Source organism: Pinus tabuliformis, chromosome 6, assembly GCF_031772625.1.
Source record: "Pinus tabuliformis cultivar Carrire ecotype Pingquan chromosome 6, CPIR1, whole genome shotgun sequence".
Classification (NCBI taxonomy): domain Eukaryota; kingdom Viridiplantae; phylum Streptophyta; class Pinopsida; order Pinales; family Pinaceae; genus Pinus; species Pinus tabuliformis.
This window is the reverse complement of record NC_142292.1, coordinates 2,060,583,955-2,060,600,831: the sequence shown is the minus strand read 5'-3', so window position 1 is coordinate 2,060,600,831 and position 16,877 is coordinate 2,060,583,955. Positions and strand designations below refer to the sequence as shown.

General features: G+C 36.3%; 1 pseudogene across 1 annotated transcript; it reads left to right on the top strand.

Moving 5' to 3' along the window:
* Positions 1 to 1,034: 1,034 nt before the first annotated feature.
* On the top strand, positions 1,035 to 2,293 carry LOC149267492 (putative gamma-glutamylcyclotransferase At3g02910 pseudogene; annotated as a pseudogene). Its single transcript, XR_016253112.1, has 2 exons — positions 1,035 to 1,175; positions 1,305 to 2,293. The product of XR_016253112.1 is annotated as a putative gamma-glutamylcyclotransferase At3g02910 pseudogene (transcript).
* Positions 2,294 to 16,877: the final 14,584 nt, after the last annotated feature.

Below are 16,877 nucleotides of genomic sequence, written 5' to 3'. Positions count from 1 at the left end.
AGCATTGTAAGCCTAGCTAAGACTTTGACCAACAAACTATCACAATATAAATTTTGTAAGTAGAATATAAAATTATCACTGGTAAAGATTATATTTGAGATAAATTTTGTTTAGATTAATTAGATCTAGATCCTTCTAGTGTAGAAAGATCTAAAGGAACTTACCTAGCTTAGTTCTAAATAGATATGCTCTATATTTATCTTGAAAGTTTTCTGGAGAAGAATTTTTTGTATTTATGTCTCTTTCTGGAAGCAATGCATACCACCATAGTTTATGAATCATGATTGTCTCTTTCTGGAAGCAATGCGTACAACCAAAGTTTATGAATCATGGGTCTTTTGTGTAATTCATGTAAGTTTCTTTTCGTGATTATTCTTAGTTTTTACCATCGTTGTTATAACCAAAGTTTATGAATCATGGGTCTTTGGTGTAATCCATGTAAGTTGTTTTTCGTGATTATTCTTGGCTTTTACCATCGTTGTTATTCTAATTTTCTCCTTTCCAGGATGAGAGACACTTGATGTGTGCCTAGGAGGTAAGTGTGCCTAGGAGGTAAGCATTAAATTAGGTCTCTTATTCATAGCGAAGATTATCTGAGAGATATGAGATATTATACAATATGTGATGCAAAAGAGAACAAGAAATCACTAAAAATAAAAATACATATAAAAAGAAGCCATCAACCATGAATGCGACTAAGGCTAACATGAGAGATGTCCATAGTGAACTTTGAGAATATAGTGTAACCCTATCAACCTTTTTTATTTTCCAAAACAGAAAAATCGTACAAGGCTAACCTGAGAGATGTCATAGCGGACTTTGAGAATATAGTGTAACTTTACCAATTTTTTTTATTTTGCAAAACATAAAAATCCTACATTACTTGAGGTTACTACATAGCTTTCATTGATACAATTACAATTCATTTTTCTTTTATTTCAAAACCTTTCCCTGTGACTCGGCATGACATGATGCATAAACGTTACACGTGAATCGACGTTAGTTGTACAGTGTTCAAATCAAATGAATGGTTGGTCAGAAAGCTTGAAATTTTAGAATCCTATCTGCGTTGGTAATCTTTTTTCCGGCTATGCTTGATGGAGATGTGAACAAGCGCACAAATCCAATACAGAAACAGGGTAGGATACGGAATTCGTGGTCCGGCATTTCAGCAGGTTTGCGATTTACCCAAACCTTTTTTAATGAATCTCAATTTACTGTTTTTTGTGCGGTAATGGCGTCACTCGCGGACTGTAAATCGCGAAGAAGTTATATATAAATACACGTTATTCTTTCCTCTACAGATTGGGGAAATTTGCTGCCAAATGAGCTGCAACGCCATGAACATGGGGTGCGCGGATCAGGAAAAGGCGATCAAGAAAACTGGTGATCTTCCCCTGGAGAGTAATAGTTATGGAGTTTGTGCAGAAGAGAAAGTGATGCTGTTCGTTTACGGGACATTGAAGCGAGGGTTTGGAAACCATTGGCTGGTGGAGGAGATGATTGCAGGCGGCCACGCGGAATTCGTTGGGATGGCGAGAAGCGAAGTGAGGTACCCGCTGGTGTGCGGGCCATTTCAGGTGCCCTTCCTCCTCTATTTGGACGGCTTCGGAGAACATGTTTTTGGCGAAGTGTATGCTGTTGATGCCCACGCTCTCCAGCGCTTCGACGAGCTTGAGGGCACCACAAAAGGGCACTACGTCAGGCGCCCCATTCGCCTGCGCCTCCTCAAAAGGGCGGCGGGAACGGCGGCGGCGGATGATCCGTTGGAGAGCCAGGCGTACTTCGCCGCCAATAGTTACAGTGCCCAGATGTGGAAGAAAACTCGCCACAACTGTCTCTCGTCATATTCTGTGGAGGCGGCGAAGAATTATGTGAGCCGAAACGAGAGGCCTCCCCATCTCTCATTTCTTGACCACATCAATATTTTCCTCTCACAGAAATCCCCATCTGCTCCCCCTGTTGCTCCTCTTTCTACTCCTGAGATCACGGCCGCCCATTGTTGATTCAGTTGAGTGAAAATCAAGAAATAATGATTGATCTGATAATTATATTCAATACAAAGTGTCTGGTTCTCCTCTCTCTGTTTGTCAGCCAGGCAGGCCATTGATAAGCAGTCAACCATCGTTGCTTGCTATGTACAGTTACAGGTATGGGACAACTGGCAGTGCCATGGCTGGATGGTTCAGGTTTCTTTATGTTCACGGTTTGTTAAGAGTTGTTAAGTTCCACGTACCTTTGTTTCCACTTTCTTTGTTGTCAAACTGGATAAATAAATGCAGTATTGTGAATCCATCTGTGAGTGAGTTGTATTGTATAATATGATATTGGGTGATTCAACTAAATTGGAAGTTTCCATGCTAAAAATTCTAAAAAAAAATAATACATAATTTATGATAATAGCAAATATGTGGGATCTCTTTAATTTTAGAGCAAATCATCTTTGGGTTTCATGTATTCTTATCAAATAAATTTGGAATCCGTTTATTTAGGTAGATTTTATATAAATGAATTTTTATAAATTTTATAATTTGAGCTGGTCTACCGTTTTACTTGTATTTAAAATTTGTATGTAATATTTTTTTTATATATATAAATATGAATCATTTAAATTTACATAATTATGATTAAAGAGTATGTATTCAAATTTAGAAGGATAATATATGTATATTAGTAAGTTTTTTTTCTCAAAAATAAAGAGATTTTATAATCCATTTTAATGTTTAGATTAATTGTAACCTTAAAATTAAATTATAATTTATTGTTTTATAATTTTTAAACAAAATTGATTATATTACTCAATTAATTTTCTATTTTTATAATATTAAAATAATTAATAATTTAATATTAAATATTAAATATATTTTTTAATTTATGGTTTAATAAATAGAATAAAGATTAATATGAAACCAATTCACATTATTTGATATATATATATAAAGAAAACAATTAAGATGGGAATCTTTTTAAATTTTGGTCCCTAAATATGAAATAAATAGGATATTTTATTTTTGTCTTTTACTTAAATATAAAATTAATTAAAAGATTCTATGTTTTATCTTTTAAAGTTATTAATATATAAATTATTTTATAGGTATTTCGATTAAATATGGAACTCAATAAAATATTTTATAAATTAATATAATAAAATCGTTAAAATATAAATTTATTTTTCAAGCAATTTTCATGAAAGAAGAAAATCAATAAAATATTTTATAAGTTAATATGATTTAAGTATTGCAGGTTTTTGTAGTGTATTATATTGGATATCATTTTTTAGGATTCAACTGGTTTAAGTAAGTCATTCTTCTATGACCATTTCCATGAGACTCTAACTAATTTCTCATGATTTTTGAATAGTCCACTTAGCACTCATTGCATCAAGTGATGCTCACAAGGGTTAACGGGTGAAGAATTGTGATTGAAACTAGTAAAATAACTCACATAGCATCAATCATCACTTCCGGGGCTTGCATCGGGTAACCAGGACTTCCAGGGAGGTCACTCATCCCAGATCGCCTCTAGCTCAATCCTCATCATCTGGTCTTGATGATGAACCATGGTTCGAAACACGTCAACCAAAAATTTTTTTTATGTAATTTCTACCGAAATCCTTTGCTTAAAATCAAATTACTTTTAAATTATTTTTTTATTAAATATAAAAATCAATAAAATATTTTTACACTCTTTGTTAACATAAATAGTTAATTAAGACGAGCACAATTGTAAATTCTTATAGATACAAAATAAATATATATAAAAAATGATTTCTCTGCTTTTAAGAACACAGTTGGGAAAAAAAAAATTCTATAAAGATATTTTGAATATTTATGAAAATCAATATAATGAATGAAAATATAAAGTGCACATTATAAATTGAGAAATTATTTGTACATATTTAAGAGAATGAATGTTGGTAAGGGTATATTTATATGCATGTAAAGTGTTATATATTTTTTTGGCTTTTTAATAATTTAATGATATTATTATGGCTATGGTTATTGTTGTTGTTATTACTATTATTATTATTATAATATAATTGATTTTTTAATGAATGTATGTTTTGTTGTTAATTCATAATAAATAAGATTTTTTTTTAATCTAGACATATTTTTATGGTGGCATATCTTTGTGTTTGTCTAGTTTTATGGGTCATCTCTACTTCTAGAGTTAGTAAAGTTTCTTTATGTTGTTTGAATCATATCTTAAAGTTCTTTGACCAAATTGTTTAACATAAAACTTAGATGCTTCTTGGTAACATATTTTCTTTGCTTCAATTGTTATATTTCATCTATGATTTTTGTGTTTTTTAATTAGTTATAATTCACCTTTCTTAAGAGTAGAACTTTCAAGACTATATCATTTATAATGTTTGTATTGCTAGTTAAACTCCATGAACTATTAAATATTGGTGGTCAAGTGCCCAACCTCATCAACCATCCACTAGTAACATCACTTCATCAAGCAGTGGAGTGTTATACGCCAAGAGGTTCATGGTTCAAATTCCCCTAATTCACGTGTGTGTACGAAAGGGGCATACTTAAGCACCTAGAGGTTATAGTTGTAACAATTGGAATAGACCTCGTGTCATACTAGTACCCAATTAACCTAATTGTCAATTCCTCTATATACATATATAATTTAAAATATATATTTCTTTGTTTTTAAAAACACAATTGAAAAACATTTTTTTTATAAAATATATTTTGATTAATTAAAAAAATCCTTATAATAAATGATAATGTACAGTGAACCTTATAAATTCTTTGTACATATCTAGGAGAGAAATTATTTAATAATGATTCATTGAAATAGATGATGGTAAGGGCATATTTATATGCATTGTAAAGGGTTGTATATCCTTTGACTTTTTAATCTTTTATTCATATTATTGTTGTGGTATATTTTTTGTTTTTTTAATATTTTAATGATATTATTGTTGTTATTATAATATAATCCATTTTTTTAATGAAGGTATGCTTTGTTGTCCATTTAAATGATTTTTTTTATCTAAGCATATTTCCATGGCAGTGTATCTTTGTGCTTTTTTAGTTTTAGGGGACTGAGTTTATCTCTACTTTGAAAATTGGTGAATTTATTTTGTGTGGTTTGAATCATATTTTAAAGTATTTTGACCAAATTGTTTAATATAAATATAGATATTTTTTGGTAACATATTTTAGTTTTTTTAATTGTTATATTTTATTTGTATTTTTTGTATTGTTTAATTAGTTATAATTCATTTTTTTAAGAGTAGAATTTTCAAGACCATATTATTTATAATGTTTGTATTGTTACTTAAACTCCATGACCTATTAAAGATTGGTGGTCTAAGTGCCCAAGCGCATCGACCATCTTCCTTTAGCAGCATATCCACCTTATCAAGTGGTGGAGTGTTATGTGCATATCCATCTTATCAAGCAGTGGAGTGCTATGTGCATCTCCACCTTATCAAGTAGTGGAGTGTTATGTGTGAGGAGGTTCAAGGTTAAAATCCCCCAGTTCACCTATGCTTGTGGAAGGAGCATATGTAGGCACCTATCGGTTATAGTTGTAGCGGTTGGAATGGACCCTGTGTCATACGAGTACGAAACCAATACAATGGACCCCGTGTCACATGAGTATGAAACCAATACAATAGACCTCGTGTCACATGAGTACAAGACCAATACGAGGCTAGCCCAGTTTTCGATTCCTCTAAATACAATAAATAAATAAATAGTTAATTAAAAAGAAATATATTTCTTTACTTTTAAAAACACGATAAGAAAATATTTTTTTTATAAAGATATTTTGAATAATTATGAAAATCATAATGTATAGTGAACATCATAAATTGAAAAATTATTTGTACTTATGTAAGAGAAATTATTAAATAATGATTAATTGAAATGGATGATGGTAAAAGTATATGTATATGGATAGTAAAGGATGGTATATCTTTTGACTCTTCAACATTTTAATCATGTTGTTGTCCATCTCTTAATGAATATATGCTTTGTTTTCAACTTATAATAAATATGATTTTTCTTTACCAAGCATATTTTCATGGTAGCATATCATTGTGCTTGTTTAGTTTTAAGGGTTCGAGTTTATCTCTACTTTGAGAGTTGGTGTAGTTTCTTTTTTCCTTGAATCATATCTTAAAGTCTTTTGAGCAAGTTGTTTAATATAAAACTTAGATGCTTTTTGGTAATATATTTTTTTTGCTTCAATTGTTATATTTTATTTATATTTTTTTGTGCTTTTCAATTAGTTATAATTCACATTTTTTAAGAGTAGAACTTTCAAGGTCATATCATTTATAATGTTTGTATTGCTAGTTAAACTCTATGAACTATTAAAGGTTAGTGGTAGAAGTGCCCAACCTTATCAACCATTTCATAAGTAACAACATATCCATTTCATCAAGCAGTGGAGTGTTATGTATAAGGATGTTCGAGGTTCAAATTCCCCCGATTCACCTGTATTTATGGAAGGGGCATACGTAGGCACCTAAAGGTTATATTGGTAGCAGTTGGAATAGACCCCTTATCACCCAAATACAAAACCAGTGCGAGACGAGCCTAATTGTCAATTCCTCTAGTAAAAAATAAATATATAAATAGTTAATTAAAAAAAAAATCTTTATTTTTAAAAACACAACTGAAAATAATTTTTTTTTAAATATATTTTGAATAATTATGAAAATCAATATAATGGATAATAACGTATAGTGAACATTATAAATTGAGAAAGTAATTATACATATTTAAGAGAATTTATTGAATAATGATTCATTGAAATGGATGATGGTAAGGGTATATTCATATGCAAAGTAAAGGGTTCTATATCCTTTTTGTTGTTGTTGTTATAATATAGTCCAATTCTTAATGAATGTATACCTGGTTGTTAACTTATGATAAATAGGATTCTTTTTTACCTAAGCATATTCTCATGGTGGCATATTTTTGGGCTTGTCTAGTTTTAGGGGTTTGAGTTCATCTCTACTATAAGAGTTGGCGAAGTTTGATGGGACCAACCCACACTCCAATATACGACTTTATCCAAAGTTTTTCCGGTGCTGATTGATAATTTGTATTTGGGTTGCAATTAGGCACTAATCACACATTTAATCATAAGATATTTTCCACGGTGGTTGAAATCATTTATGACGAGTGTTAATGTGACAGCTAATCTGTACCTACCTCGGTCCTCGTTTCCCACTTGTTCAATTTGGCAAAACCCTTGGCATTTCTTTGGCATTCCGTCATTTTGACTTTCTGTTCTGCATGGTGAACTCCATGAGGGTTTGTTCTGGTAATGGTCTTTTGTGTTGTTTGTGAATGATAATGAGCTACAGGCTCTGCCTGTGCTGGTGGTGACTATGCTCTTTGCTAGCGCGTCTCTGTCACGCATTTTGGAGGTTTGTCTATTCGGCTTCTGGGCACAATTTGTTAATTTATTTGTTCGAGCAAGAAAACGACCACTGGTTGATCTTGTCTACTTGTCAATTGTTACTGTTCTGCTATTTATTTGCTTTGCTACAGTTCTGTTGCTAAATTTTTTTGTTAATGTCTCCGCATGCTCTAGGTTACAAGCACGGTGACCTCGTTCTGCTCTTATTCCTCAGGTAATTTAACTTTCCATGCTTCACTTCTATTCTCGTCCAGTTCCAGCGCTAACAATGTGTTGCCCCTTTGTCTCAGGTGGTCTCTGTGTTCTGTGGCTCAATGGCCTGCGTTTCCTTTGTGCAAATGCGTCCCCAGGTAATGGTTTTGTTCTCCCTTTGCTCGAACTGTATTTCTCTTCGTTCTCTTTTATTCGCGGTTGGACTAACAGGTTTTTCCTGCTCTAGTCTCACAGGTTAGGGTTTGACCTTGGACGTGGACAGTTTCTAACTCTTTAGTTCCTATTTGGTAGGCTCTGTCACTGTATTCTTCTTATGGTTGAAACTAGGGTCTGTAATTTTCGTTGGTCGTGCCACATCATTCGTTCATTTGTCTTTTTTGATGATGTCACTAGGCGACCTGGGTTCACCTCTAGTACAGTTCTTGTTTGCAATTCGTTTTTGTTGTAACCATATAGTTAGATATGAGGGTTTATTGTATCAAACCCTCGACTAGGGTTTACTCTGTTTCATGGACATTATTTTCTTTTACCTTGTCCGGCAAAGTAACACTGGACTGTGATGTAATAATAAACATATATTTTTTTCCTTGTTCCATTGGAAATGAAAAGAAATTGCGTTGAGATAGACTGTCATGGGTTACCTCTGTTTGGGGTTTTGTCCACTTGGCACTCAGGTTCTTTTTTTTTGGTTCAGTTGGTTGTGCTGCATTGAATTCTTCCGGCCATGGGCTTATTCACTGTTGTCCATTCTCGTCTTTGGAAAACTTGTATGCAATCGGTCTGTCCATACTTTGTTCTTTAAGAGAGGAAATATATAAAACTGTATGCGTGCACCATGTTTGTCATTCTGAATTATTTAATGGTAAAGAAGTATAGATACACAATACAAAATCGTTACAGATGGATGGATTTGAAAATAAACTTGTTCTCTGTCTTTTATTATTGTATGCAAAAAAAAATGTTGAACCCTTTGAATGATTTTCGATTTTACATTTATGTCTTCTGTCCACAGTTACCTGAACTGTGTAGTTACTTTTTCAGTTGCAATTCTTATTAGTTACATAACTATTCATGTATTCGGTTTTGCCTATACTGCAAGATTTTACATTAGACATATTTGTCTTTTTCCTCTAAAAATGAAAGAACAATTATTAACCTATTGTTTATTAAAGACAAACAAAATAGTGACCCTAACCAACCAAACTGTCCTTAACTAATACTGAGATTAAAAAGAAAAACAAAGTCCTACATCCTACTTTGACAAATTGAACATAAAGAAACCAATTTGCTAATAAAATTTTCCACCTTGGTGAAGACCAACACCCAGTCATGGTGCCCTAGCTAAATGCTCCTGCATCAGGCTCCCAGGGTAAAAAAAATCATGACTCCGGTCCATGAACTTCTCGACTGAAGAACCCGCCTGCTCAATTTGCTTGGCATCAAGCCACAAACTGTCCTCAATAGGACAGTTCTTCCACTTGACCAGGTATTGTAGATATTCCTTCCGCGAAGTTTATTTGGCCACTTGAGTGTCGAGGATTCTCTCGATCTCGAGAGGCTGAACGTAAGGCATTTTTCTCATCCAAGTTTCACTTCCATCTTGGGTATTCTGTGTAGGCCATGTGGTTCTATCTTTTTCTTCTGGGTCAGCAGTGTAGGGAAACAGGTCTGCCACATTAAAGATGGGTGAAATGCCTATCCCTGGTGGTAGCTGTTTCTCATAGGCATTCGCTGAAAATTTCTGGAGGACATTGCAGGGACCTATCTTCTTGTACTTCAACTTGTTGTATGCACCTCTAGGGAAGTGTTCCTTGCGCAAATGCGCGAGGACTTCATCTCCCACATTGAATTGCACTTCCCTTCTTTTCAAATCTGCTTGTTGTTTATATTTTTGGCTACTGTCCTACAATTTAATTTTCACCTGCTCATGCAAATCTCTCATCATGTTAGCGAAATCTTCCCCATCTACACTTCGCCTCTCTTGCTATCCAAGATCTCGCAACTCATGCACTTCGCGAGGATGCATGGCGTACAAGATCTGAAAATGACTACAACCCGTGTTGCGATTGGGTGAGTTGTTGTTAACGGGAAAAGTGTCTATTCAGAACGACCCTATCCCACTAAGGTGTGACAGTGACCTTAGAAGCAAACAGAGAAAACTACTTTTGTATTCTTCTTTATGAACTATAAACGAAGAGGAATAGGATGAACCAACCTGTGTCTTGTGCTAGTCCTTTGATCCAATCTCTCTCCTCTTTGACAGCTTCCAGCTACCTGCTCCCTTACTTGCCCAGCTTCACCAAGTTCCTGTAAGATCACAGAAGAAGAAAACTACACAAAGACATGGATTTATATTCATAAATAGCTTAGGATCAGATTTAAGCTAAACATACAAATGTAACAAACATCAATGGTACACAAGCATGTAGGAGAAACTCAAATAGTTTTATTGATATAACAAGAAGATCCAGGAGGAGTTACAACTGATGATTCCTGATCCAGCATCAACCTCCCAGCAAAGAAGCCCCTCTTCACCTCCAACAAAGCATAAATCACCCAATACTCTGATGTCTATCTCAAAACCAACAACAATTCTTTGCAATGTACAAAATTCCAACCTCTGGATCTCTGGGATGAGGGATCCATATATAGATGTATGCAAAGAGGATGAGTCAGCTTATGATTTGACTAGTGTCTTCCCTCTGTTAGTTCTTGCTTCCACATGGAGACTGAGAGCCTCTTACTCATCCTTGGTCGAACTCAGTGAGGCAAGTGTCATTGGAGAAGATTCTGGAAGCTTCTATTGTCTTTCCACCTCGCGGAATGGCACTGCCATTTGTCATTTCCCGCTCAACGCACCCTGGTAGTGCATTTAGGTGCGTTGCAACGCACCTAGCTAGTGTATTTGGGTGCTAAGCAACGCAGCTAGCCAGTGGAGCAGCTAAAATGATCCTGATTCGACTGATTCTGAGCAGTTTCTGGTGGAGAACTTCTCGGAGAAGCTGTAATTTTTGACCTTGTTCCTTTAGGGGTCGGAACAACACTTTTAGGGACTTAGGATCCCTTGGTTTATGGACATTTCATGCTTAGAGCTGTAAGGCACAAAAATGTCTATAACAGTCGTTATAAGCGAACTCTGCTTGGGCAAGTACTCGATCCCACATCCGCAAATTCTCACCAATCAAGCTTCGTAGCAAGTTCCCCAGACTTCTGTTTACCACCTCTGTTTGTCCGTCGGTCTATGGGTGATAAGCAGAACTGTAACTCAACTATGTGTCCATCTTCTTCCACAAGGTGCGCCAAAAGTGCCCTGTGAACTTCACGTCCCTGTCAGAAAGAATAGACTTAGGAAAACCATGTAGCCTGACAATCTCTGTAAAGAACAAGTGGGCCACATGAGTGGCATCGCTGTTTTTTCTACAAGGGATGAAATGCGCCATCTTCGAGAACCTGTCCACTACTACCATCACCGAGTCATAACCCCGTTGTGTCCTTGGTAGACCCAAGACAAAGTCCAAGCTAACTGAGTCCCATGGTCTACTTGGAACAGGAAATGGTGTATACAGTCCCGTGTTTTGACTGTGACCCTTTGCTAACTGGCACACTTTACATCTGGTCATGAATCGTTGTACATCCCTTCGCATTTTTGGCCAAAAGTAAAAATGGTTGAGCTGCTCGAGTGTCTTGTCTATGCCGAAATGTCCGGCTAGACCTCCACTGTGCTTCTCTCGAATAATATTCTCTCTCATCGAGCAGTCAGGAATGCATAGTTGTCCTCCTCTAAACAACAGTTTCTCTTGCAAGTTGTAGTCCAACCATGGACTATTATCTCTCACCAAGGGATTCTGACATGCCTCGTAAGCCTCCTTAAAATCTGTGTCAGTCTCATATAAATCTTTCAAGTGCTCAAAACCTAGCACTTGTACAATACTCTCCTATAAGACTAAGGTCCTCCTACTCAATGCATCCGCCACCTTGTTGGCCTGCCCGCTGATGTGTTTCAACACAAAGGTGAAACTCTGCAAATATTCCACCCACTTGGCATGTTTGTGATTCAGCTTGCACTGTTGCATGACATACTACAATGCAGAATTATCCGAAAACAACACAAATTCATTCCCAGCAAATAGTGTCTCCAATGCTTCAGTGCTTGGACGACAGCATAGAATTCCTTGTCATAAGATGAATATTTTTGCCTACTTTCATTTAACTTCTCGCTGAAAAATGCAACAGGTTTATCCTCCTGACTAAGTACAGCTCCAATACTCGTACCACTAACATCATAGTGAACCTAAAAAAGCTTTTTAAAATCTGGAAATCTCAGGATCGGTCTCTCTGTGATATTCTTCTTTAGTAGCTGAAAACTCCTCTCTGTTGCATCAGTCCATTGAAAAGGCTAACTGGCCTTTTTGATAGTGTCTAACATAGGTGCACAGATTTCACTAAAATTTCTTATGAATTTCCGGTAAAAATTCGCCAGCCCATGAAAACTACGTACCTCAAATAAGCTTTTCTGGGATGGCCAATTAACTATTCCTGCAATCTTCTCCGGATCCATCTTCAGCTCATTTTCTGCTATTACGAAGCCCAAATAAATCAACTCTTTTTGCAGAAAAGTACACTTTCTTAGATTTATCAGCAGCTTATTCTGCTACAATTTCTCCAGCACTTTCCGAACATGTTGAAAGTGTTCCTCCCTTGTCTTGCTGAAATAATATGTCGTCTAGGTACACTATCACAAACTTCCCTATGTATTCTTTCAGCATCTCATTCATTAACTGTATAAAAGTACTGGGTGCATTACTCAGTCTGAATGGCATAACCAGCCACTCATACAGTCCCTTGTTAGTCTTGAAGGCTGTCTTCCACTCATCCCCCTCTTGAATTCGAATCTGATGATACCCACTCTTTAAATCGATCTTAGAAAAATATACTACCCCACTTAGGCAATCCATCATGTCGTCCATCCGTGGCAGTGGAAACCTGTACTGGATGGTGATTTTTTTGATGGCCCTCGAGTCTGTGCACATCCGCTATTCTCCTCCTTTCTTGGGAGCGAGAACCGTTGGAACTGCACAAGGGCTCAAACTCTCCCTTATCAACCCTTTGTCTAGTAGTTCCTGCACCTGCTTTCTAATCTCCTCATTGTCTTTGGGGCTCATCTGATATGCTACCTTATTTGGCAAACTTGCTCCGGGTATGAAGTCAATATGATGACTTATGCTTCTTTTGGGGGGCAGTTTATCTGGCAAACCATCCACCACTATGTCAGTAAACTCCTACAACATCTGCTAAATTTCTGTTGGTAAATCTGACACCTCTGTGTGTAGCAGTACTGTCTTTGCTCTTCTTACAACAACATATATCAATTCGATGTCCTCAACTTGTTTCAGAAACTGTTTTCCGCTCATTAACAATACTCTTGTCTCACTTGTCCCTATTGTTTATTCATCTTTGATGGGCACAAGCGTGTGCTGGATTCCATCTTTGACAAACTTATAAAAGTTTGTCTTCTCGTCATGTACCACCTTCCTGTCATACTGCCATGGCCTGCCTAGTAGTATGTGACATACATCCATCGACATTATGTCACAAATGACTTTATCCTTATATCTGCCGATATGAAATTCCACCTCATTGTCGAGCAATAAAAAGGGTGTTTTTCACCTTTATTTACCCCACATTAACCTATCAATACAGGAACGAATTGTTATCTCAAAGAGTGTACGCACTTTGAGGCGGTCATTTGTCAGAGTAATGCCAGTAGTATAGTGCTCAAAATACAAGAGTAAACGGATGCTTAAACCAAGATCTACTTACAGCAAAGCACTTTAAGACTTAAATCATGCATTCAGAAAACTAAGCGAATTATCAGTCAAGAGTACAGTAACAATAACTCATCCCTCTGTAAACTGATGTAACTAAAGATAATCAAGGAACAGATCATCAACCTGGGAACTAGACAACAAATGTCAACGCTCACTATAGTCTCAGATCGTTCAAAGCAATAACAACACAAATAACAGGAAATGGAACAACAACTATAAATGGAACAGCAACTAGGAAATGGAACAGCAACTAGTTCTCATAAACAGCGAAACCTTATTCTAAGGAAATAAATGCAGCAATCGTATCCTACAGAAATCAAATAGCAATAAATCGGACAGCAAATGGAAATAGAATGGAAACTGATTAGAAATGAAATATAGAACAACACTTAGAGCCAAATGTGAATGTATAGTAAACCAAAATAAATAACACACACAGCATGCCTTGATATTGAGAGAAACAGTAATCTAACTTCGATACCACAAATATTAATCTCAGTTACAAAGAATAACGATTGCAATTCGTAATGGAACAACAATGTCAGTTGAACAACAATCGCGATTAAGTGTAAACCATAGATGAATACAGTAATACCAACTTATGAACGTTACAGCCCGGTTACTCTGTAATTGAACAACAATAGCATTTTGTAAGGAACAGTAATGTTATATCAATGATTAAAGGAACAACAATGTGTTACAAAGTCAGAATGAACAATACGACATTCCTGTCATAGAGAACGATATTGTAAATATAACAGAACCGTGATGTAAAATAACAAAACACATCAGATTACTGAACAAAGCTGATAATGAAAACCATGCACGAATTAAAGATAATGGTACAGGAGAAAGTGTTCCACCAGGGCCGGGCCCTTAGCCTCTAGGGACACACCGCTTGAGATTATTCCAAGATCAAAGATGGAACAACAACCAGGTTTATATTAAAGTATCAAAGCAGAGTTACAGTGGATCACTTCTCAACGAGAGTCGATGATTAAAGTTTTAGATACAAAGAGAAATTACATAAGAATAACAACAGGTCGTCCCCCTCGGGCTAGCAGTGATACCCCTTTTTATAACAGCCGAGCGAAGATATCAATGATGCAAAAATAGTTAAGATAGTGATCCCTTAGGATCAAAGGATCCTGAGGGATTCGCCAAACTGTTAATTCCAAATTATCCATTTGTTCTCTTGCACTGATTCGATATCTCCTTTTCCTTTCCTTGGCTAATACGCTTCAATTTGGATCACCTTGTCTGCATGTGGTTCCTTGCCAAAGGGATAGCAGTTAACTTTGCCCTGTCTTTTTCTTTGGGACGACAATATTTCGTTTTTCCCTTTTTCTGCATAAGAAAATGGCAATTATTATTTGTTTTGCGTTACACACAAATCCCATAGATTTTTCCATAATTTCTTATTATCTACCTAGTTCATGATGCAAAGGGGTTATGAGTTTTAAAGAAAAGATGACAAAATAATCAATAAAAACATACCTTCTTCAGTACTCCACACACCCCCCTACTTACCCTTTTTCATGCCCTCATGAAAACATTGTAGTTGACATGTAAGGCAGTGAGAGAGTAGGCCGGAGACGGGATCTCATGTGGTGGTCTACAGCCATGATGCCTAACTAGGTGTTCAAAAATATGGCCTGTCTGACCCTCAGGCATCTCATACAGGGCTTGGTACCCAGGTGCAGGGTGCCAAATAATCAGACTCCTGAACCTATATCCTAACCAAGATGGCCCTGCCCTCAAGATAAGTTCACCATAGAGGCTCAAGCGATCAACGACTAACTTAAAGTTCTCATAATTAAATGGTTCCCTGAGTTGGATATTCGGATTAGAGGTCTGATATCGAAATTTAGCAGCTGCAATGGCAAGGTCCTTGATGGTAAAGAAGTATTCTATCCCTTGCCGATTGATTGTTGTATGAATGGGTCCTAATGCTTCAATCATGCCTGGAGTCCTCATAAGATTCCTATGTTTATTCCACAACTATAATGGATCTCTAGGCTCAGCTCTTACCCATAAGTCTAATCCGTTTTCTTGTCTTTGGAAGGCATTATAGGCTTTAAGCCATTTGATTTGATTAACTACAAACGAAATAAATGCCTGCAGTTGGATGCCCCAACGAAAGGGTCAGTGTTCTGCTCTATCTCTTGATCTAACACAAGGTTATGCAGATAGAATTCACACAATAATCTTTGAACCTTTACTCCATAGTGCTTACAAAAATTTATAAAATCATCAATAGTATTAATTTGTATAGGGGCTCCTGCTTTGACAGCCTTAATTTTCAATTGCAAATATCGTTCCATTAAAAACAAGGCATAATTCTTAGCAGGGGCTCTACATGCTAGGATGTCAGTGTACAAAGAGCATAAGGTATCCATCTATCTGATAACTACATCTAACCTATGAGTTACCTTTGCGACTCTTTCTTCTTCCTTTCGCCATCCTTCAAAAGCCTGGCTTTCGGATAAATTGACATTCCTTAGCTGTTGTTGTAATTCTTCATATTTTTCGCGAGAAACCGTTTGTTCTGTGAGTTTTTCTACTGCTTGTTGAGCTTGCATCAAACCCTCTCATAGGGTTACTGTCCTCGGATCACTGTCCCACATGGTAGTGGTAAGCGGAAGGTTTACTTGAATCTTCTTATTGCATCGTCTCATGTTTGTGGTTTGCATTCCTTCAGAGGGTTGTGCCTCTGTCTGAACTTCTTTGTCACAGGCCAATATATCATCTATTTGTACTTCAACATGGGCAACAACTGAATGCTGTTCCTTTTGGCTTTGAATGACAGACTGCTCTTCAACAGGGTTTTGAATAACAAACTGCTCTTCAACAGGGTTTTGAACAGTAGGCTGGACTTGAGTCCTCCAAACCTTTTTCTTGAGGGGTCTCACTGGAGTGGTTGCATGTCTTACCCCCAAAGTCCTTTTTACTATCTTTCTCATTTTCAAAACCCTAATTTGTTGTCGAAGTCGTGCTATCACATTCAACAATCTTTTTTGTTCTTTTCGTAGTCTTTTAATTTCTTCTGTTTTCTTAGAAAGAACAGTTGTCTGTTTACTCGGGCCTGGACTGTTACCTTGGCCAATTCCCTGGTTTTCTTCTTGGGGTGCTCCTTCGTTGTTCTGTTCGGGTTTCTCAGGAGTAAAAACCCTAGCTGGTTCTGTTAATTCCTGGGTGACTTCTTTTTCCACCCCTTCTTCTCCATGAAATTCTTCCGATGTAGTCTGGCTGGGAACAAATTGTTCCTCTTCTATATCACTTTTATCTCCTGTCATACTTTCATCATGAACAAAATGATTCTCTTCTTTTTCTTCCTCGTCACGTAATTCTTTGGGTGCATTTTTGTCCTGAGCAGAATGCTCTTTTGGTTCTTCTTCAATATGGAGGCCTAGCGGGCTGAGAGGTTGGGCATATTTG